Source organism: Sphaeramia orbicularis, chromosome 10, assembly GCF_902148855.1.
Source record: "Sphaeramia orbicularis chromosome 10, fSphaOr1.1, whole genome shotgun sequence".
Taxonomy (NCBI): Eukaryota; Metazoa; Chordata; class Actinopteri; order Kurtiformes; family Apogonidae; genus Sphaeramia; species Sphaeramia orbicularis.
The window spans coordinates 46541311-46566455 of NC_043966.1; positions in this window are offsets into that span (position 1 = coordinate 46541311).

Genomic DNA, 25145 nt, shown 5'->3' on the forward strand with positions numbered 1-25145 from the left:
TCGTCTTCTGGTCTCCACTCTACTTGGAAACATGGAGACTGAAGTTTAGAGAATTCAGAGTCCTGTCTGGGATTTATTTGAATACGATGGCGAAGAAGATAAAAGATATGACAAAACTAAAATGAATACTAAGTCTAAACTAAAACTAAGCATTTAGAAAAAAATTAAAACTAATGAAAACTAGCAAACCTGCTCTAAAAATGAATTAAAACTAACAATTAGAGAAACAAAGTCAAAACTAACTAAAACTAAACTATAATGAAAAATCTAAAACTGTTATAACCGTGGTGTGATGAAGCCTTTAGTTTCTGATCTGCTGTTTTGATACCAGTACTCAGTCTGATAACATGTTGTAAAACTTGAATATTTGAATAAAATACCTATACATGATACAGGTCGTGAGTACCATGTTTAACCTGCATTCAAATGTAGGTCATAAATGTTTTTGGTCATTTAGTGAACAGTCAAGTGACGTGTTTCCTGTTTGGGGGTGCAAAAATCTGCACCTGAGGGCTCTTTTGCTACCAGATTGGTTCAGGAAACCAGATGGGTTCTACGCATGTAAAGCTATCACATTTTTAGATAAGAAAAATGTTGGAATACAAGTTGGGACATAGTGACCTAGCTGGAACCAATCTGGTACTTGCTGAACTGATCTGGGACTGACAGGCTCTCCTTTTACCATGGACTCTCATTAAAAATGGCACATGCGCAGTAGACCCCTCCTATAAAAGAAACAGGAGAGCCTCAAATTTGCACCCAAGCACCACCCACAGGAGTAAACATCCCACCCCAAACAGAATCAAGACCTTCCTCAGAAATGCAGTGTCACACAAGATTGTCTAAACCAGGGGGTCAGCCTTTTTTTTTGACTTGTGAGCTACTTTTAAAATGACCAAGACAAAATGTCCTCTATGTTTATATATATGTGTATATATATATATATAAATATATGTATATATATATATATATATATATATATATATATATATATATATATATATATATATATATATATCTGCGCATAGCTCAGTAAGTAATACTTTGATGCGGGAGACCAGGGAGCGAATCCTGGCAGGGGCAGTAAAAATCATGGGAAATGAAGGTAGACCTGGGGGGAAGACTGCAATTCCCCCAGGTTGTCCAGACAGCCCTGAGGCCAGACGTGGTTCTGTGGTCTGAAGAGGCAAAGAAGATCATCCTCATAGAACTTATGGTCCCATGGGAAGAGGGTTGTGAGGAGGCGTTTGAAAGAAAGAGCGGCAAATACCAGGACCTCCTGCATGACTGCAGAGAGAAAGGGTGGCAGGCGTGGCTCTTCCCAGTCGAGGTCGGCTGTAGAGGATTCTCTGCCTAGTCAGTGTGGAGGATGCTCACGGCAATTGGGGTGACGGGGAGGGAGAGAAAGATGGCAGCTCGCAGGATGGGTGAGGCAGCAGAAAGAGCCTCTTGTTGGTTATGGAGCAGGAGAGAGGAGCTTAGCTGGAAGCCAGGGGGAGTTGATGGGCAGTGATCTGGCCACCACTGCCAATGTTGAGGGTGTAGCGGTTCTGGGTCGAAACACCCAATGATCATTGGATACCGCCTGATGACATCAACTCTTCCTGGCCAAGGCTACATTCACTAACAGTGAATGAAGGAGAAGCATCTTCGGGTGTAATTGCAATCATATATGTGTATATATATATATATATATATATATATATATATATATATATATATATATATATATATATATATATATATATATATATATATATGCGAATAGCTCAGTAAGTAATACTTTGATGCGGGAGACCAGGGCGTGAATCCTGGCAGGGGCAGTAAAAATATTGTTATTTAGCCCATAGGATGATTTGTACTTTTATTTATATTTAAATGAATTCTTTATAATAGTGGTGCATGTGCTTTGGCATATCCCAGTGGTGATATGTGGTCATAGTGTATCCGAAAACTGACTTGCATACTGCACCTCACCAGAAAAATAATTTCACCAGCCTTTCCTGAGTCAGAAGACCATTCTTGTGTAAAGAAATTTCCTCAAGGTCTTACTGAGATACCACACCAAAAGCACATTCAGACAGACTGTCTTACAGAGATGTCAAAATGTCACTCATAAACTACAATCTCTCATTTGAATTAACAAAAAAACTCTAATATTGGACAAGGAAAGTCCCAGTTATGGAATTTTAAAAACGAAAACTTGAGTGATGTATATTGCTCTGAACTGCTGTAGTTTCTGGTCTGATAGGCTTGTATGCTATTCCACAAAGAGCAGAGGTCTATTCTGCTGTTGTACAAGATACAACTTCTTGCCAATTAGAGTATTTTGGCCAGACTGTTACAGTGACTGGAACAGAAGAGACATTTAGGAAGTGTTCTCTTATTCTTAGTCTAGAACAAAGGTCTCAAACTCATTTTCTTTCAGCGGCCACATTCAGCCCAATTTGATCTGAAGTGGGCCGGACTAGTAAAATAATAGCGAAATAACCTACAGTCTACTCTCGTTATACCGCCAACTTCCGTTCACGGCCAAATTGGCGGTATAGCGAAAATGGTGTTACAACGGGTTGCGTCCATAATGTGCATGTCTTTACTATATGATGTCTATGCTGCCTCCGTTAACCCGTTCTAATTGCGTTTCTAAATAAATCTTGATTCTGTTATGTTGTAAGGGATCATTTAAAGTGGGGAAACATTTTAAGCATTATTATACCATGTCGGGAAATGACACCCCATCATCTTGAGGCTTTGGCTTAATCCCACGTCTCTTCCCGACATCCTGACCTACTGAGTGTTCTGCGATAAATGAACGTTGGCCGTTCCGTAGACCTACTCGTAGCTTGTCGCGATCAGCGTCTGGCGCATTTGTTTCAGTGCATTGTTAAAATTTATGTGTACTCGATGGCAATCACGCTGGCGGTATAACGGTCGGGAAATCAATGGTATAAGTGTTGTTTGTGCATGGAACTGGGCTGGCGGATGGCGATAGGCGGAAATGGCGGTAGCTAATGGAATAATGCATTGGGGATTTTTGTGCAATGGTTTTGGTCGGCGGTGAGTGAAAATGGCGGTATAACGGCGGGCGGTTTAAGGAGAGTAGACTGTATAAATAATGACAACTCCAAATTTTGGTCTTTGTTTTAGTGCAAAAAACCCCCATTGAATTATGAAAATACTTACTTTTATAAACTATCCAAACAAAAGAGATGTGAATAACCTGAAAAAACAAAACTTTCTCAAGAAAAATAAGTGCAATTTTAACAATATTCTGCCTCAACTTATCATTTCTACATGTGCATTATGGATCGGATCTACAAAGACACTAAACACTGAGTAACAGGCAGAAAATAGTTAAAATTGTGCTTAATTTTCTTTAGACATTTTAGGTTGTTCATATTTGTTCAGGTTATTTACATTTTACTGTTAGAGGATAGTTTGTAAATGTAAATATTTTCATTATTTAATGTTATTTTTTGCACTTAAAGACAAAAATTTGAAGTTGTCATTATTTATAGGCATAATGTAATAGTATTTTTTTTTCACATCAAACCAAGAAGAAAATACGAAGTCATTATTTTTTGTAGGTCATTATGCTATTATTTGACTGTAGATCATATTGGTCTGTATGTGGAACCTGAACTAAAATGAGTTCCACAGCCTTGACTGTGGAATTTTTGCACTTTACAAATTCATCCCACAGGCCGAACCTTTGGCGGGCCGCATTTGGCCCCCAGGCCGCATGTTTGAGACCCCTGCTCTAGAATGTGTTATAAGTGATGAATTCAAGCTGCTATTCTCTGTAAAAGAGAAAATGGCCGGCATTTTCTCTGCTGCTGTTCAAGCCTTCAGGGAATTTGTGATTCATCCAAAAAAACTCCAATTTTGGATAAAGCATCCTTTAAGGCCTGACCTTAATATGGCAGTATTACAGACATATGGTCCATACATACAGAATCACAGACCTCCCAGATGATTATGGACTTTGAAGTGCTTCAAGCTTCTTCCCACATGTTCGTCCTCCGTTTGTATGCAGGGAATTCTCTGTAGCTCCACTCACAACTCTTCTAAAGGCTTTCGCTCTTCCTCGAAAGCCTTTTCCTCTGCTAGCAGTTCAGCCCTGCATCCCTCCATCCAACCTCCAATCCACTCTTGTGAACCTCACCTCTCTAATCCAAAGTGTTTTTCTCATCCACATTTTGGCATTATTTCCCTCCTTCCAGGGTCTTGCATTCATCACTTGTTTTTCTACCTTTTTTCAACCTTCTCAACTCTCCAGTGTTTTACCTGTTGTCTGTCTCCTATTTTTTTATATAAAAGTTTGCCACATTTACACATGCTTCCCTCATTTGTTAGATCTGCCTCTGTCCTCTCCCCTATCTTTTACCATCCCCCATGCTCTCTATCACTGTAATCCTCTGCTTCTTTTGAAGCGTTCCTATGTGGTTTCATCTCCTGTCTTTCCTTAAATTGATCTGTCTCATTACCAAAGTAATTTCAGTGGGCTTTGTCTTAACATAAGGGCACGTTTGGCATCTTTAAGATGTGAAGAGCACAGATCACAGGCCCTGGCTCTTTTAAAGGGCTCTGCACAACCTTCTTTGCCAGCATGTCAGGTTTTTGATACATCAGCTGTGAATCTCCTGTTAGCATTCATTAGCAGTGTTAGAGCTAGTCAGTGGGGACAAGAAAAACAATTCTCATCAAAACCAAATTGACTTGCGCATAATTTCATCATCCGGTCTTCACTTTCAGTCATGGTGGTGCAGGTTTAACCTTACTAAACCAAACATTTACCATGCTCCGTTTTGCATACAGAATGTTCCTCTTGGGTTTATTATTTTCTGTGTTGTGTAGGTGAAATTCTACCATAGGTTTAAGTCAAGTCAGTTTATTTATAGAGAAGGGGTAGTTGAATAAGTGTAGGGATGAGAGTAGTCTGGTACAAAACAAATGAATCTCCACTGCTTTGTGTTGTGTGCTCCACTGTGTTTACAAATGTGAGCATTGATAAGAAAGGATAGTGGTACAATGGTGAAATCTTGTAGGTCCAGAAGGACATTATTATGGAAAAATATGAACTATGGTCAGTTGAGAATAATGATTTTTTGGCCAAATCTGAATTTTCACATCAACTTCATATGATGTTTGTCTATTTAAAGTGACAAAAAAAGCAAAAAAGTTAAGAAAGTTGCAGTTTGTGTAAAATATAGAAAAGTTAAAAAAAAAAAAAAAAAAAAAACTTTCTCAAACGGTTCAGTGCGGTTCATCTCTCATGTTGCAGGATAGACATTACCAGCACCGAAACACCCGTGACCTCAGAATATATCGCCTCATTCTTCAAGACTGATATGAAAAAGTATTAAAAGATGAAAAGTCTAGTCATGTTAATATCTGCTGAAATGTCTTCAGTAGTTCCTATGAGTTTCAGTTATATAAGTTCTACAGCTTTTGGGTTTGTAGCCTTTCCATTAATGAACTTTCATAGTCTGATAGTTCCGTTTTACAACAGTTCCAGTTCTACAACAAAACCGATAATAAAAAAGATACATTTTACAAGTCAAGAATAATTCACTTTAATGCAATTTATTTCCAAACAATGGTCCCATGGACACAACCAGAAGGAATAGGACTTCACCTCTCTTAACCCCCGTGCTCACCTATCATGGCCTAAAATGCACATAGATACCACAACCCAAATACAAATATATCGGTGACTTGCTCAAACGGGCTGAGTTCATCGTCTTCTCTCCCTCCACCTGTTTTGGCCTCTGCTCGCTGGCAGGTTTAGTTTGGAATGCTTTGTCAGTGACATTCATTCATTCATTTATTTTCCGATATGCTTATTGCTGCCATTCTCAAGCTAGGAGGTTTGATTATGGTTAAGTTACATTATATATGTTTTTATCTTGGTTTTTTTGGAGCCATAAATGACCATATTGGACAACAGGGAGAAGCATAAGGAGTTATGGGTAAGCTAATGCTAAGCACCAGCTAATGGACACAGTTAAACTTTTTTCAAATATTTGTGTAATACAGTTATTTAACAGACTTGTTAGTGTGACTTATTAACAACAACTACAATGAAGCTGTCCGTCAGGTCTGTTTTTTTTTTTTGTTTGTTTTTTTTTTAACAAGAATGTATGAAAGCTTGATTCAGAAGATATCCTTTAGTTTTTGGATTTTTTTTTTTTTTTTTTTAACTTGTCTTGTCGAGCATCCTAAGAGCAGAATGGTAGTCTGGCTGCCTTTTGGTGCTGAACAAATTTGCTTTGCCAAGGGAAACTTCATAAAGTATATGAATCTCCCCTTGATATTCTACTGTCTTTATTATGAGTTTTGTTGAACCACATTTCGAGAAGAAAATATCAACAATACAAACAATAACAACCATGGTGATAATTATAATGGTAACAATAACTACAACCAGAACTGAGTAAACTGGGCAGAAAAGGAAGAAAAAAACAAAACAAACAAATAAAAATAAATAAATAAATAAATAAAATAAAATACATAAGACATATTAAATGATGAATATAAGAAAATAAAGCATGTACAGAATATCATAAACAATGTCCGCCCACATAATACCAGTAACAAATCCATACAATCAGTTGTTCACATCAATCTCCGACAGAGTAACTGCATCAGAGTAAAGCAAAGAGACTGCGGTGCATTCGGTGACGAACACAGCCATGAAACTGCAACCGCACCCCATCCAAGGATATCCTTTAGTTCTTTAAGGTTAATCTAAAAATGGACCACATTGCAGTTATTACAAATAAAAAAAATGTAAATGAGACTAAAATGACCCCTTGAAGAAAAATGATTAATTTTGTATGTTTTGGGAGATGTTCATTGGAAGGCAATTGGAGTCAGCATCTAGTGGCTGTCAGCGGTATTCCACTTCAAGATACTTAAGCACTGGGTTCACTTCCAAGCTGTGGTTGTTCTAACTGGGTATGGAATGTATTTAATTTACTATCATATACAGAATGGAGACATTAAATAATGTAATGTAATAAATAATCACTGTAAGAATTGACAGAAATATATGCACCAGGTTTACTGAGTTCCCTTTAGGCCTTCAAGAGAATTTAACTCCCTTCTCCCCCTCATTGACAATGTTCAGTTCCTACAATAAATGAATGTGCACTGTAAAAAATGACTGTAGAATTAACACCAAAAAGTTGTAAAATTGCAACATAAAAAAACTGTATGTGACAATACAATGCAAAGTTGTTTATTTGAAAAGATTTTTGTGTTAACGATTAAATCAAATATAGCTGTAGTTTTTACAGGAAGAGTATGTTAACAAAACCAGATTTGTATGTAGAAATGATGTATATCTATTGTTTTTAGAAAATAAATCTGTAAATTGAAAAATAATGTGGTGCCATTCAAGGTTATTATCGTTAACGAAAACGAACGAAATGACGAAAACTAAAATTGAAAAAACATTTTTGCTAGCTGAAATAAATAAAAACTCTAATTAAAAGAAAAAAACGATAACTAACTGTATTGTGTGGTTACAAAACTAACTAAAATGTATAAAAAAATTATGGATAAAATTCCCTTCATTTTCGTCTTTGTCAATGTCGGATTGACATCAAATTGATTTATTTTGCTCCAGCAATTTTAGCTAGCGGCACCATACGACACTTCACAGTCTGTCATGTCTGGTCACTGGTGGTTTCCAGTCGTCTTCTGGTCCTAACTCTACCTGGAACATACAGACTAAAGCTGGGACAAAGCAGTACAGTCCTGGATGGGATTTACTTTAGTGATGCGTGGGGTCGGGGTTTTTTTTTTTTTTTTTTGCGCTCACTGTGTGTGCGTGAGTGACAGAGACAGAGTGGAGCTAAATGACAGCGTCAGACAGGCCTAGCATCCAGGTAAAAACTGGAGAGTTTATCACCATGAAAAGGCCTTCCAAGGCCTTAACTGCACAGTTTAGAAGAGGAGAGAAGAGGAGGATGAAAACTAATCCAATTACAGAGGTATGTAACCTGTTATAATGTTAAAAAACGTTTGATGTTACAAGCAGCAGCTAGCTGAACTGAACTAAAGCAAAGTTGGCTAATAATGGAACTGAAGATGATTAAGATATGAAATATCTGCTAAGGTGTGTGGTTTACTGCTGATGAACTGGGTTATATATGTTTATATATGTTTCTATGCGGTTTAAGTGCTGGTTAGCTGGTTTATATGTTTCTATCTGGTTTAACTGCTGGCTGCTTTGTCCATCTCCTCTCATGCTTTGCACATCTTCACATTGTTTACATGTAAGTTACATTGTGTAGGGATCACACACACACACACACACACACACACCCAACCTGCTATAGGGAATTTATACATCATAATGAACATGTGTTTGTGTCTCTGCTCAGTCAATGAGCCGCCCTAACCTGACCCCCAAATAAAGTGTCCAGAGTAACCCGCTGATTCGCACCTCACTAATTTCTTTGAATAGGATAGTGAGGAAGATAAAATATATGAAATAACTAAAACGAATACTAAAACTAAACTAAACTAAACTAAACTAAAACCAAGCATTCAGAAAAAAAAAAGATAACTAATAACAACTAGCAAACATGCTCTAAAAACTAATTAAAACTAACTGAATTAGAGAAAAAAAAAGTCAAAACTAAATAAAACTAAACTATAATTAAAAATCCAAAACTATTATAACCTTGGTGCCATTTAAATTACAAGACCATAATGTTGAAATAACAGCCGATTTGCTTTTTGTTTTGTTTTTTTTTAATAAAAAAGTTATTTAAAAAAAGTAAACATTTACAATGTAACATTTTAAACTTGTAAATTAATGGGTTGGTAGAGTTGGTAGAGCTGTTCTTCCAATAACCAAAGGGTTGGTGGTTTGAATCCTGGCAAATGTCCATGGAAGACACTGAACCTTAAATTGCTCCCAGTTGGACCTGGTGGCTTTGGAAAGCACTTTGGGCACCATGAAGGTGTATAAAATGCGCTAAATAAGTGCAGCCCATTTACCATTTAAATCCAAAGTTAAATATGCATGTTTAAAATGTTAAATCTACATGTTACTCTGTAATTATGTTTACAGTTGGATGTGTGTTTTACAGTATTGTTCTGGTAACCACAGCTGCCAGTTTCTTTCTGTAAAAACAACAGGATTTTTTTTTTCACAGTGTGGCAGTGAAAACGTCTTGTATAGAACCTGATGAAAACAGTCATGTGGCATACTTATTTTCAAAATAGACTTTAGAACTAAAGGAATGATAAACAGGATTTTAAATAGATTCACATGACCACTCAAAGACGTGTGTTTAATTTTTTTCCCCTGATATTTGAATGACAATGCTTTGGATAAAGGCTGGTTTTAGGGAAATGCAACTACTTTGTTGTGAAGGTGAAAGAAAATCGTGGCCCTAGAACAAAAGAAACCAAAGTTACTAGAAATGAAAAAGTGAAGCCAAGTTTCATGCCTCAGTGCACTCCTTAAAAATAACACTAATAGCCCCGGAAAATCTTCTTCTTGCAATAGGTTTAACTTCTAATCCTCCCATTAGTGATGTTGGATGTGGTCAGGCCTTGTGGTAATTTTCCCTTTAAAAGGTTCTGCCTTTGTTACTTAGGAGCAATAGTAATTCCTCTTGTCACTTCAAGAGGTTGCTTTTCAGAAAAGCTTAGTATAGGTGGTTAGTTCACAGTTACTGATTGCCGGTTATTGATATTTGTCAAAACTCACTAGAAAATATGGACTGACTTCAGCCTGAAGGGTGTCCCTTTTTTGAAGTACCAATTAAACCTTGATTCTGCTGATAGAAACTGATTGATTTCAAAAAAGTGTCTCCAAGATACACTTAAGAAAAAGAAAAAAAAAAAAAAAATCTTTACTGTTCACCATCTAGCTGGTGTTCAGAAAAAGCATCAACAAGATACACACGCACATGCACACACATACACACACACACACACATACACACACACAGTTTTTTGTGTAAAAACCCAGTACTATGATATGCCAAAGCAGCAGTAAAATAATCCGCCCACATCATACATTTAAGTAAAACACGGAGGCTTTTACTACACAAGACCACTTGTGCTGTTACTTTGAAAGAGCAAAGGTTTCATTAATACGGCATGAACAATAGGCCAGTTTCACACATGACCGGGAAACGGTTTGAAACTATTGAGTTTGAGCGCCGCTTCTTCTGGTTTACTTGTCAACAATGGCTGAGGCGACATCGAGGTGTCCCCAATGTACATCAAATAAACAAATTTAGGTATTCATGGTTTTCCTTCGGATTTAGTTGAGAAGAAGAAATGGGTCATTGCAATTCATCGAGATAAGGGGCCAAACTTTAGAATCAAATCAGAAAGTATTTTTGTGTAGCTGGCATTTCTGGGAAGAGGATTACCAGGGAAACATCAGTGGTATTGTGATGGGGATCAAGAGGTTAAAAGTAGAGAAAACACCAGAGTACTGCACTAGGTCAGGCACCTACAAAAACATGTGGGGACATGTAAAAAAAAAACATGAATTTTCGTGGGTATGGGTAAAATTAAATGAAATGTGGGTAGGTAGCGGGCAAGGAATGGATGAAAATTTGCAGGACATTTAATGATGATGATCATCTAATTTCACCATGGTTGATCCACAGCTGGTTTGTTTTATTGTGAAGTGAGCTTCACCTCTGTTTACATCTAGCAAAAGATGTCACTGAGCAGCACATATTAGAGATTTACTGATGGTGTGCATTTTAGCCAGAATAAAGCCCTTAAAAGTCAGGTACTGTGTAGACAATGTGTTTAATCATGGACGGATCTTATGTATACTGGAACGTGGCACGTGTGGATTGGACATGAAAGAAATGCAGGTAGCGGGTCGGGTTTCAGTACTCAGCTTTGTGGGTACAGGCGGGTGCAGGTTTGGAAAGGTGGACCTGTGCTGGACTTTGGATGCCTTTGTTCATTCAATATACATTACTGGCCCATATCTTGACAGCAACAAACAGGTAAGGTATTGTTCAGTCTACAGGTTTGACTAATGGTGTCACAGTAATAAAAATTGAAATAAACATAAAAAGGCCAATAAACATTGTAAAACAGACACATTAACTTCAATACACATTAACATAACCCCCCCTTGAACCCCTGCACATAAAACAGAACACAATGAGTAAAATGTCAAGTACCCACATTGCTATGTGGCAAATATGCCACCATCAAGGTTCAAGGTTCAAGGTGACTTAATTTGTACCTGTTGGTAGATTTGTTTTGCAGCAAGCTCTCACTCACTGCCGGTTGCTGAGTGCGCATGCGCCCAACACAAATCCTTCGAAAGAATTACAGTGAAGATAATGCAAGCACATACATCACATACATAAGATATAAGACATTATAAACACAGTGCACGTGGTCATGTGATGGAACTTTTTCAATGGATTTGGTTGTGGGAGGGGGACAGGAAGAGAAGAAGAATGTTGTGAGGCAGACGGAGATGGGGGGGGGGGTTTAAATGCTTGTATGTGGTGAGTCCTTGAAAGTCTGTTTGTGTATGAAAAATAAGAGACTCAGACTTCTGTCCTTTATCAGTTCATTCAGTCCTGTGTCTTGACCTTGGAAGGATGTTTTGACTGCGAAGGAACAGATTAGACCAGAGAGGACCAGATTAGACCAGAGTGGCTCCAACTGCTTTACCGGCTCCCAGGAGAAACAGAATTAAATGGGGAAAAATGGTTTGATTTTCTGCTTAATTTAGTTATAACTTAATTTTTGTTATAACCAGGCCTCAGCATTACTCATCACGTCAGAGCAGGTAGATCCACCCGCACAGTTCGTCCTTTTTCCCTCAGTCCCGCGATTTGCCGGAGTGCATCCACGGTCTGTCCAGCGATGTAATCCAACTTTTGTGTGAGTCCGCAGCTCGTCCAGCCAGGTCTTCCACGCAATCATCCAACTGTGTCACCATCCGCTGTAATACCTTCATGTTGTCACTAACCGCTCCAAAGTGCTCCTTAATTTCGATTGACAGCAGCGGCGTCTCTGTGTGTGCTGCTGTCTTTCCAACTTTGCAATAAACCAGGGCAACTCCAAGACCAATTAGAAGGTGTCCTGTTATCAAAAATCCAAATAGGTAAAAATCAATATCCTCCACCGACAGAACCGACAGCCATACTACCTCCACTTGTTCCAAGCGTCGATCGCATACTGCAAGGGTTCTGTCAGGGCAGGCGGGCTCCTCCCGACGTCTTTGTTCCTGGCTGAAAAAAATCTTGTCAGTTGCGCTGTGTGTCCAGTTGGTCAATTCCATAATTTAGTTGTTCGGGAGTACAGCAAGCAGGGGATCCAAAGACAAAAACAGACAAGATGCAGAGGCAAAAGCAGGAGAAAAAAACAGAGGAAGGCAAGGACAACTCGGAAACACATCTGCTCTCAACAGAGGACAGGAAGGAATATAATATACAATATCGTGACTCCTGTGTGCATTTTTTTTGTTTTTTTTATATTTCAGTTACTTCAGGGATAGTGGGGGTCACCAGTCTCTGGCACTGTTATTTTGGGGGTCACAAGTTTAAATGTTTGGGAACCCCTGGTCTAATTATTATCTCCTTAGCTAAATATTTCAGAATGAACTAAACAAACACCAACTGTAACATGGGGCTTTTTGTAGTGACCTCAGATAAGAGTGGGTGGGGTATTAATTTGGTTGCAGCCTGCAACTTCATCCCCATATCACTAAATATCACACATTGAAACTTTGAGTAATGTTTTCAATACCCCATCCCTCATATGGGGGTGGAATGTTTTGATAACATTTTTTATTTTCTCATTATTTAAATAAAGAATCTTAAATGATTTTCAATCACTAATAAAAAGTTAAAGGTTAATTCACTTTATTATCAGTGTAAGAAAATTTGGTCCCTGAGTTTTACCCATCCAAATACACAGACTGTACATGGCATTAGCAATTAGCAATAGCACATAGCACACAGAAGGAGTAGTGAGCCATCATTGCAGGCCAACTCCAGAAATTCATCAGCACTGTGGTCAGTGCACTGACAGGAAAATTAACCCATGCAGCTTGGAGAGAACAGTTAAAGGCTCTGGTCTGACTGAAAGTCAAAGCCAGAACCTTCTTGCTGTAAGGTGGAAGTGGTAACCATTACACCACTGCACCACCCCAAATGATCATAAAGTTGAGTTGTGACACCCTGCCATTCTCTGTTCATCAACAGACTTCTTCCTTTTATATTTACTTCATAATGCTAACAATTGCAGGATAGAGAAATGCAAATGTAGTGAGCTGCATGTCACATTTAAACTGTAGGCTGCTGAACACTGACAAAGAGACACTTTAACAAGCAGGTACTTTAGTACCTATAGTGTGTTACATGTGCCATCATGTGTTAGAAACCTGTGATAAAGAGGAATGTTAGACCAGGAGCTATGAAAATTAGTGACCAATACTCTCAGTTCCATTGCTTTTCTTCTCAAACATACAATTAAAATGAGCATATTACATTTCCACATGTGAGCTCACACGTATCATCACACATTTTATACAAAGCTTTGTTCAGACAGACGCAGCAAAGGAAATGAGGAAAGTGCTGGACAATCAATTAAAAAGAGAAAAATAAATAAATAAATAACGGAGCAGCTCAGAAGTCAAAGTCTCCCTGAGCTGCAGGAGTGGAAACGTAGTATGCGGTAAGGGAATAGATTTTTTGAAATGCCTCCTGAAATGAATCAATGGCTGCTTGAATAGAAAGACATTTAATAAAGCAGCTTCTTATCTGTGGAAGAGGGGAGGTTTAATAAGCACTTTGGCTCCCTATTGAAAATGAAATATCGCTGTGTGTGTGTGAGTGTATCAGTAGGTAGGTGAAGGCATTCAAGTGTGTGTGAAACACTGTCTATCCTCAAATGTTGAAGTGCTCATGCATGTGAAAATGAATTAATTTCCAGATACATATGTGGGAAGTGATGGCGTATGCACTGAGTACTTGATATATATGAGCTGTGTGTGTTTGTGTGTCTAAGCGGCTTATTACTATTTGTATTATAAGAACATTAATCTGCTTATAACTGCATATAGGAATGATTAGGAGAAAAACTTTGTTGATAATCTACAACTGTATAAAGAGACAAAAGTACTGATGAAGAATATAATATGTTAAATTCCTATTAGAAAAATAAGCATTTCAGGACAATTATTCTGCATGTGCTCCTCTGTCCAACCACAGCACTGTGGAGTGGCTGACTAACACTGTCTCTAACAGACTGGAATCTAGACTATAATAAAGGTCCTGTCCTGCAACAGAGACAGCTCTCCTGATTAGTCTGTCGGTGTCTAACAAGCAGCAAGGACCTCTGCTCCAAAATGAAACCAACATGGAAGTAACTTTTAATACCGCCGACAGTATCTAAGGATCACTCTCGTTGACTTACATTGAACTTCTGTCTAAAAATACTAAGTCAATAATTTCATTTTTTTTCCCGAGACTCATACCAGTGTTATCCATTTTATTTTTCTGTTATAAGTGGTGTGGTCGTCAATCTTCAAATGTTTCCTCCGTTAATAAGATCTCAGAGCAAATGAAAACTGCTGACATCTCTGGTGGCTGTCGTTGCAGTGCTTAAATCACTAGTCTGCAGTGGTTTCACCTCTGTTAAGGTTGCAACTGAGCTGAGTTGCCAGAAAGTACCAGGTGCAGTTCACAACTTTTCTGATCAATACAGAACAAAAATCTGACCAGAGACATGTTGAGACGATACCATGTAGTGGAAATAGCACCAGCCAAGAGAGTCAAGACACCTTGACTTTGACACTTTAGATCAATGAGTAACAAGTGTTCAGAGAACAAAAACCTCCACCAAGCACCCTGAACCGTGTGCATGTGTGGATCGACTACTTCTTTTTAAACTATGGATGTGCAAAACAAATTTCATAATGATATTTCACAAATTGCATTTTTTATGATTTTTTGAAAATGGTGCATAAAAAAATAACAAAAGTCACTAGAGCGTAACGGAAGAGAAATGGAGCGGAACAATATTTCATACAAAGTTGAAGCTTGGTACTAGTCATGTGTATGTCAAACTACACTAAATTCCAATCAGTGTTTGTTGAGTTATAATGAGAAATGTGTGGTAAATGGGATTTTCAATGTTAAATTGAAATGTTCACAGAGTCCACATTCCACAGTGGATGTGGACAATTTTGTGCCAGATACAAGATATTGTTATAAGCTACGGGTGTATCAAATTGGACGCTAATCTGAGTCGTTTTGAGTTTTTTATGAATTTTCGAAAATTGCTCAATGATAGAGATAGGAAAATTTGAGATTTTGTGACCTTGCTGTGACCTTGAACTTTGGCCTACTTGGCCCAAAATTTAATGGGTTTGTCCCAGGGCCTAGGCCTATCTGTGGGTAAAATTTGGTGAAGATGGTTGTAATAGTTTTCCTGTAAAGTTGTTAACAAACAAACAAACACACAAAAAAACACACAAAGCAAAGTGATCACAATACCTCCTGGCAGAGGTAATAAACAGATGCCCAGCAGTGACTGTAAAGAAGACGTGTACTCCAACTTCACAATCAAACCTCGCACCATTGCCTCTTCAGGAAAATAGTGAGACTTTTTAACTTTTTTTTTTTAATATACTAGTCTTTTTTCGGCAAACCTCTATGCTCTATCCTCTATTGAATTAAGCAAAAAAAATAAAATAAAAAATGTTCAATTAAGCAAAAAAAAAAAATCTACCAATGGAACATTATCTTGGTAAGATTTCTTGAAATAAGATTTTCAAGATCTATTGTCTAAAAATAAGTTCTTATATCTCTCTTACAAGTTACTCTTCAGGTGATTATGTCTTATTTTAAGTATGATGAGATATTTTGACTAGAAATGAGAAAAATGGACATGGTAAGATTTTCATTTTTGCAGTGTGCTCCTATGAGCTTGCTTGTTGGACGCTTTACAAGTTCCAGATTGAAAGAAAAACAAGCCTTTATCCCAACAAGTGCCCACTTTCATTTCTTGCACTCAGTTTGTGGCACGATACACTGCTAAAACATGCATCTGCTGTGATTTTCAGGTTTCAGCCTCACATGTTACAACATTCATATGCCCCTGAGCAATACATTGATTCTCTTGCAGGACTGTTATGAGATAAACAGACCCACTGTAGCACATAAAACAAATGTATCATCATAAAACAAGTGCAAAGATAGGTGGGCTAGTGGATCTTAAGTGGGACGTGGCACCCATCTCCTATTAAAATAAAGTCTGAATGCATAAATTCTGCATACTATTAGCTGTTTCCAAAGAAGGGCCATTAATCTGTGCATGTACGTCCTCAGGCACTTGATTATAAATGCAAAACCAGACGTATAGGAGTGGGAAAAGCTGTATGTGCGCTGTGTAAGTTTGTGTGTTAAATTAATACTGTGCTCTCCGTACAGCACCACAGGGTCACTGAATGTGTGAGAGAATGTTTTGTGAAATCATTTCCATTCAGATTAAGTGTTCACATACATGCACAATGCAGGAGCCTTCTCATATATTTAACATGAATCAGAACATGCTTCATCTACTTTGAGTTGCAGCAGGATTAGAGAACTGCTGAGGAAATACATGTAATGTGTTTGAGTGGGCTGAAGCAAGGCAGGGTTATCGTATGTAGGCTTATGCAGTTCATGGTGTCATGCTTTTTTTCTTTGAAGATTTTTTCTGCTCCTTCCTCATGAGTTTAGGTTTTTAAGTGATTGCAATTTCTTTTTACTTGTCACCAGGGTTGGTTACTATTAAGTCTCTAAATCAGGTCAAGCTTAAACTCTAACAGTCCAACATTTCATTATGGATTTGTCTGAATCTGATGTGTTTGAATATTTTTCATTTCTTCAACACAAGTCAGACAAGATAGCAGAAATGCATTTCAGAGTTTAAAATTACTCGGAAAAGTCAACTTTGCCGAAGACGTCTAAATCTTCCCAGATTTGCTACATATTCAAATGTTGCTGGCTAAGATGTAGCCTACATCCACAACAACAACTCATGAGTTGTGCATGAGTTGTGCATGAATTTAGCTAATATCCATTCTTTGGATGCAACACTTCTCCTGTGAAATGTTCCTGAATTTAAGGTGAGGATTACAACATACATGCTATGTAAGTGTGCAAAAATGTGTGCCCTTAATTTGAAAGAAAATATCTACTGTGTTTCTGTGTTTAGCATGCGATTAAACCTAACATACATTAGTTCCAACATGGCTCAACTCTAACCCTAATCTTATATGAAACACAGAAGAACAGTGAGAGTACCTTGGAGGTGATACCAAAAAGCAACTATGAATTTGATTGGATGAAGCTACTGTCCTTGTATCATAATGTGAAATCTCAGGCCTAAATCTTGTTTTGTCAGGTCATAGCAATTTACGTCTTTCCTCTTTGGCCACCAAAATCTAGTTCATGTTTGAGTGCAAGTGGACATTTGTGCTAAAATTGAAGAAACTCTCTAAAAGTGTTGCATGGACTTGAGGTCTTGCATGGACAGTATGAAGAATGGACGAACATGAGGTCACAGCAACCTTGACCTTTGACAACCAGTCATTTTAGTTCATCCTTGAGTCCAAGCGATTACTTGTGGAAGACTTGATGGCATTCTGTCCAGCCGATCCTGCGATATCATTCTTTAAACCTAATGGGGACTGACTGACCAACAAACCTTAAAGAGATACATGAATCCATCTAAAGAAATGCCCAGCTCTAGGCCCAAACCAAAACCTTTGCTTGATGGGAAGTCATAAATGGAAAGTAAAGGTGAATGAGTTGAGCTTGTACAATGTGGTGAAAAGGCAAAACAAAACAAAAAATAAAAGTCATGGGTTTAAAAGAAAAAAAGTCATAGTCTGTCCAATAGTTACTTGAAAGCGGGCATGGAGCGCTTTGCTTTAAACATTGATTTGTGCAACTGAGGCCTTTATTTTGATATTAAAGTGCATTTGGCATCAGGAGGAGGTGAAAAACACTGGAGAGTTTGCTATCTTGCCAGACAATATTCAAAGACAAACCATGACCAGATATATAGCAGGTATCACCATAGGGTCTTCATCAGCTCTAGAAAGGTTTCTTTGTTTACTCTGAAACTCCGCATTTATGTAGTGAAAGTGTCAAAACTCAGAAAATTGTTCCAGTCAAAATGATTAATCTTAAAAAAAAAATCAATTTGCAGTCAAAAAGATCTCACAAACTACAGCATCAGTTCTAAACAGAAGTTTCTACCACTGTGTGAGACATTGTTTATTTAAACTGCTCTGTTCCAAATGTCTGAGGAAACCATGGTTCTCTGTTCCATAACCAAAGATTTTGTGTCACTTCATCTTCTGTTTACAATGTAAATTTATTTTATCTGAAAGTTTTCAAATTGGCCTGCAGATTTTCTGGCTGATCTAAATCTTCATAAATAAATGATGCATGTTCAGTTTCTGGGCATAACTCTTACAGTCCTTGGAAAGTGATGATACTGCAGCCATGTTGATATCCTACTGTTAATGCCCTTTTAGCTTTCTTTTTAGGATCACAAAAGGCAGAAATATATCCTAAACACATTGTGCAATAATCATCAGTGATTTGAAGATTTCTTGTGTACTTATCTTTATATCAGTTCCATTCCATACACCATGAATATTACCCACATGATCTAGTCACTGTTTTGTATAAATTAGATATCCTTATTATAAACCTTTTTTCCTTGATTATAAAGTACTTCTGCCTTTTGCCAAGAAATGTATAAGAATGATTGGATGTGACATTTTGACCACTGGCCTCTTTGTTTCTGTGGGCATAAAGTAACTACATTTGGAGAAGGGGGAGCTGGGGTTGGGGGACTTACCAAGCCACTGCAAATGCATGGAAAAGACCAACCAACCACACTGCTAAATAACACTGTTAGCTGTTTTTACCATAACTAATTTTATACAGTAATCAGTAATGTTACCTTCATATAACATACATAGCCAAGTCAAAAAACAAAAAGCAACAAAAAAAAAAACCCTATGTAATAGTAAATAGGTAAGAGTTTTGTATTATTGATTAATATGGTTTAGTCATACCCTCACCTATGGTCATCAGTTTTGGGTCATGACCAAAAGGACAAGATCCCGGATACAAGCAGTCGAAATGAGCTTCCTCCGAAAGGTGGCTGGGCTCACCCTTAGGGATAAGGTGAGGAGCTCAGTCACCAGGGAGGAGCTCGGAGTAGAGCCGCTGCTCCTCCACATTGAGAGGGGCCAGCTGAGGTGGCTCGGGCATCTGTTTCGGATGCCTCCTGGCCGCCTCCCTGGGGAGGTGTTCCGGGCATGTCCCGCCGGGAGGAGACCTCGGGGAAGACCTAGGACACGTTGGAGAGACTATGTCTCTTGGCTGGCCAGGGAATGCCTCAGGGTCCCCCCGGAAGAGCTGGAGGAGGTGTCTGGGGAGAGGGAAGTCTGGGGATCCCTGCTTAGACTGTTACCCCCGCAACTCGGCCCCGGATAAAGCGGAGGATAATGGATGGATGGATGGTTTAGCCACAATCAGTTCTTCAACCCTAACTGATGCATTGAGGAGCTTTTATTTATTACAAACAAACAAACAAACCAGTTTGAAAAAGAGCATAAATATTGGACTGAGTTCAATAGAAAAAGGTCATGTGGTCTGATGAGTCCAGACTGACCCTGTACCAAAGTGATGGTGTATCAGGGTGAGAAGAGAGCAGAAGGTCATTACCCATCATGCCTAGTACGTACAGTACAAGCTTGTGGGGGCAGTGTTACAATCTGGGGATGCTTCAGTTGGTCAAGTCTACGTTCAGCAATGTTATTAGCCCAAATCATGAGATCAGCTGACAACCTGAATATACTGAATTTTTCCAAGCATATTCCAAGAGTGGTTCAGGAAGCAGCAGACATCATGGAGTCCATGACCTGATCCCTCTTGAGACTCAATAGGATGTGCTCGGGAAGACTTTACACAGCACTGTGACTCTTGCGTCATCAGTATCATCAAGATCTTGCCCCAAAATTAAGGCAACTCTAAAAATGAAATGTTGTGATAGTGTATGAGCTTACTGAAATGATGCCTTAAAGCTAAAGGTTGGCTTTGTAGAAACACTAGTGATGGGTTGTGCTCATAAGAGTCGGCTCCCATCAAGGGAGAGCCGGCTCCACAATTTTTCCCCCTTTTGCTGCTCAGCTCTCTTGCTCTCAGCACCTTAACACTGCTCACTGCAGAACTTTGTTTTGATTGGTCACATGTCCATATCCTCACATGTGCTTGGCAGCATGGCGGCCATGCAGCCAATCACATGTGAGGATATGGATCATTACATTATGTGAAAGCAGAGAGGGGGACAGACGCTCGTCCGTGGTACTGACTAAGTGAGACAGCAGTGACAAGAAAAGTCCAAGTACATTGCAAAAACTGGTAATAAATATAAGTGACATGTAAAAAAAAAAAACAAAAAAACAAAAAACAGTATCTGGCTGCAATTTAAAGACATTGGAAATAACAGAGCAATGCTCCTTCACTGTAAAATGAAAATCATGGTAAGAGCAGGTCCCACCACAAACAGACACATCAGAATGGTCCTGTTCTGTTTTAAGGTTTGTTGCTGTTCTGGTTCTGTTATGTGGATTGGTTTGCAGTGTTTTGTTAATTTGTTTGTGTGTAATTAAAAGTTTTATTAAAATATTAAATGAAAGTAAGAATGCTTTTGTGACAGAATAAATGCACAAAATGAGGTATTTATAAGGCTTCTCATAAAAACATTGAATGCCAAAGAGTTTATTAACACATAATTGCTGAGTTAGGCTAAAACATTAGGTTACAAATTATACTAATTTAAGAGCCATTTGGGAGTTGAAAGAGCGGGCTCTTCCTTGGGAGCTGAGTCAAAACAGCCAGCTCTCTGAAAACAGCCAAACTTCCCATCACTAAGAAGAAGACTAATTAGCACAGATAGGTGACATACCATATACCAGAACCTAATTAATGCTAAGATTAGCTAAGATAGCTGAGTAATGCTAATGGACATGGTACTGTAAAAACATATTGAAAAACTTCATGAAGCATTAAGGTAACAAAACCCTAACAGTCTTGTTACTATAGCTTCTTAACCACAGCTACAGTAGAGCTGTCTGTCAGGGAGAACAATGTTTTATTCAACAGCTCCAAAAGTCTGACTCAGCAGGTATCACACTGTCAATATCAGCCTATATGGCAGAGACAGACAGCACCCATCTGTCACTCAAAGTGGTCATGCCCTTAATCATGCATAACTTTAAGCCTTAATACAATTTTAACAGATTTATACAAAAATTCACTGTCATGAACAGTGAAATTAGCTAGAGACCAAAAACTTTTTTTTTTTCTTTTTTTTTTTTTTTACCAGTTTATCTCTCCTACAAAGTTGGACTTCTCAGCCTAGGTGTCTCTGGTGATTAACTCACTTTTGGAGCTAGCCTCAAGTGGTCAGTTGAGGATCTGTGGGTTGTAGTGTTTCTGCACCGGGTTCTTCTTTTTTTTTCACCATTGACAGCATAGAAAATATAGCGCCACTAGCATATGCAATGTACAATTTGTTATCAGCAGCAAAAGTCTCTTCAGTCCTTTGGGTCAGATTAAAATTGCAAAGCAAATGCCAAAACTTATTTACCATACCTACCTCTGACTATGAAATAGCTATGGTAGGGTAAAACAAAATTGCTGATCTAATTTTTCCTAGTTTTAAGATGATTTATTGCAATAATGAAAGCTGAACATCAAGCACCTACTCACTCATATTTTTTCTTAATTCTTCTCCAGCGGTTGACTATAAAATTGAAAGTTCTTTCACCTCAGTGGCTGGCTCTACTTTTAAAGGCATTGCTTGAGGTCAGTAAAGAGGCTTAATAAATATGAAAGGGAAGAAAACTACAAAATGGATGACGAGGCAGAGTAAGCCAGTAGCTAAAAGAGCAAGTCATGATGCTAGACAGCTGAGCTAGCAATGAAAAGCAAGAAAAAAAACATGGTTCAGTTCAGCAGACAGAATGAGGAGGGTGAGGGTTGGAGGGGCTCGAAGTGAAGCATGGTGGACATGTAGAAAGAGATGAGTGTCTGTGTGTGCCAGAAAAGAAGAGTGTATGTTGAAGAGAGAAAGAGGTGTACCTGAAGATGCTGACTATGTATTAAAACTCCAACTGATGGGTAAGTGGATTTCTGTGCTTGACTATTCAGTAGAGCAAGGTTCACACACTGCAGAAAGAAACAGACTGAAGAACACTATTTCACTCTATATTTAGAGCTATGGCTATATTAGGATGGTTTCATTTATCCTTTGTGTTAGCCAGTTGCACCACCAGACACCCAGTCAGAGTCAGGAGGCATTTTGTAAACACTGCAAAATTATTAGAGTTCTATTTTTTGTGTGTAAATATATGTGTATTCACAAGGAAATAAATATCCACTAAAGTCAGTGTTTAGTAGTGTCAAACAATAGGGAATATATATATGTATATGATGTATATAAATTACATTATATTACATACATGAAATTCATTCATTGTAAATTTTACAGAACTCAAAAAATAATAATTTTGTAATTGCAAAACTGTGACTCATTGAATATATTTAAATTTCTTGAAAAATTATTTAAAAATATCTATCTATCTATCTATCTATCTATCTATCTATCTATCTATCTATCTATCTATCTATCTATCTATCTATCTATCTATCTATCTATCTATCTATCTATCTATCGCTGTGGAGGTTCACTCAGATTTTTTTGGGTTTGAGGTTCAACATTAACCCTAACTGTCAACACCAGGTGGGAATCATAAAGTGCCCCCCCAGATAGCAATTACCTTTGGGCCGGATCCGCATGAAAGCCTTTACATCCGTTTCTAGCTCACATCCGTTTTCTGACTTTGGACCAAATCTGCATCGGATCCGTCTTCCAGCTCTCTCTAGCAGTTCTGGAGTTGTGCTGGCTTACGGATTCGGCCCAGAACAGTCTCCCATCACACAACCAAGACTGATTTTCAAAGTAGTAATACTGATCTGGACCAGAATCGTAATACGAATCTGGACCAGAGTCGTAAAAGAAATCTGGGCCAGCATGATTCTCGTGTATATTCTAGATGTGACTGAACGGAACTGGACCAGAGCCGGACCATTAGAAGATCCGTTTGGCGGAGCAGTACCTGTTTTGGCCTGATGTGCATTTGGACACCAGGCCAGATCCACCAAACGGTTTCGGGCGATTCTGTTCCAGATCCGTCCCAGTATCTCTTTGCCATCTGGGGAATCACAGTAAAACTTTAAAGCCCATGTTAGTTCAATATGTAAAGTGTTCAGATGCAAATCTGTGGCCACTGCGCCTCATTTGACTTTTACACATAATTTTTAAAGGCTCTGCTGACTATTCAAATAAAATATTCTATTAAGATGAAAAGCACAAAGTCTATAGAAAAGTATTGTATTTTCCTTTGTCGGACTGGGGTGGGGGTGGTCAGCGAACGGACGGTGGGGGGGGGGGTGTGTCACCCCCGCCGTCATCATCATCATTAGCTGGATCTGATGTATCTGTTTGAGCCGCTCCAACCCGACCCCAAATAAAGTGACATTTTCTTAACCCACCCCAGCCCCACCCACGGGTTACCCCCCATCAATGATCTGGGATCTGTGATCACTGATGATCAATAATGACAATTGCAGCCACATCCCCAAATCGCTTTATCCCTTGGAAGTAACTCAATGGAAATGTGACATTCCTGCCAGTCCGCTGAAATGCCGTTTGACGGAACTCAGCCGAAAGCGCCGAAACTGTGTAAGAGCGGGATTTGGTTCCGTCTCAGGACAGGTACACGGACCTGGCCCACATCAGTGTTACAGGTTTACGCCAGAAGCGCCGGAATTTAATGGAATGGAACAAATAAAAAAAAATCACGGGGGTGTATGTCCTCTGATATATCTGAACCTTTTGGAATTAACAATAGTAAATAAATACATTTAAATATAGAAAGTGTCATAATTGAATAATTAATTATAAGTAATCATATTTTTGAATAAAGGAATGAGAAAAAAAAAAAAATCTATTAGTTGTTTCATTAAGTCTACCCCATTCAGTGAAGTTGACTGGTCCAGTTAGTCCAGCTCCACTGTCATCCGGATGCAGGTGTATGGACACACTCCACATTACAGGTGAGTACTCTGATTTTTTGTTCTGATTTGCAGTATTTGGTTCAAAGTATGTCAAACTAGTATGATGATTGGTGTAACAGTTTTTCCAAACATAACTCTGTTCACCTCAGTCAGTTGTTTGTCTGTTTTAGTAGAATAGTCGGTTGTTACAGTCTGGAAAGGTGAAAGCTGCAGTGACTGTGTCTGATGAAAAATAATGATTAAATAATGTAAATAAATTGAATAATGATTGAAAATAAAAATTATAGTAATGTTGTGTAGTGAATTTTGAGGCGCATATGGATGCCAAATGCTAGTTAAGAGGTGAACGTCAGTCACACATTACACGGTAATGTAGTGACCAAACTATTAGCATCCGTTATATTAGCTAACATGCTATGCTAAGCTATATGATGGTCATATAACAGGGCTGCAGACGAACGTCTAAAACTGTGAAAGTAAAAAAAAAAAAAAAAGCTTAAGGTGGATTAATGTCTGAAAATTATGATCAATCGTCACCAAATTTTGTGTGAACATATCTAATCATGTCAACTCTCACCTCTTCTAAAATCAAAACAAAAACCCTAATATTATGGATGTTGTCATGATAAACTTTATCAGGCACACATCAGAGAAAAAGCTTAAAGTAGTTTCATGTCAGAAAACAGCAGCGGATCAACAGATTAGAGATGGACTTGTTCTTATTCTATTCTATTTTTAAAGGTTACTTATCATTACCATTTATTAGATGGATTTTTCATTTTACATATTTTAGAGATGCACACACACACACACACACACACACACACACAGACAAACAGACAGACAATTTATTAAATAAATTTGTTGATGATTGATCGCAGTTTTTGGACATTAAGGGCCGGATCTACGAAGATCATAATTTGCGTTTAGTAATTTGCTTGCACAATTTTGTGTGTGGGGCTGGAC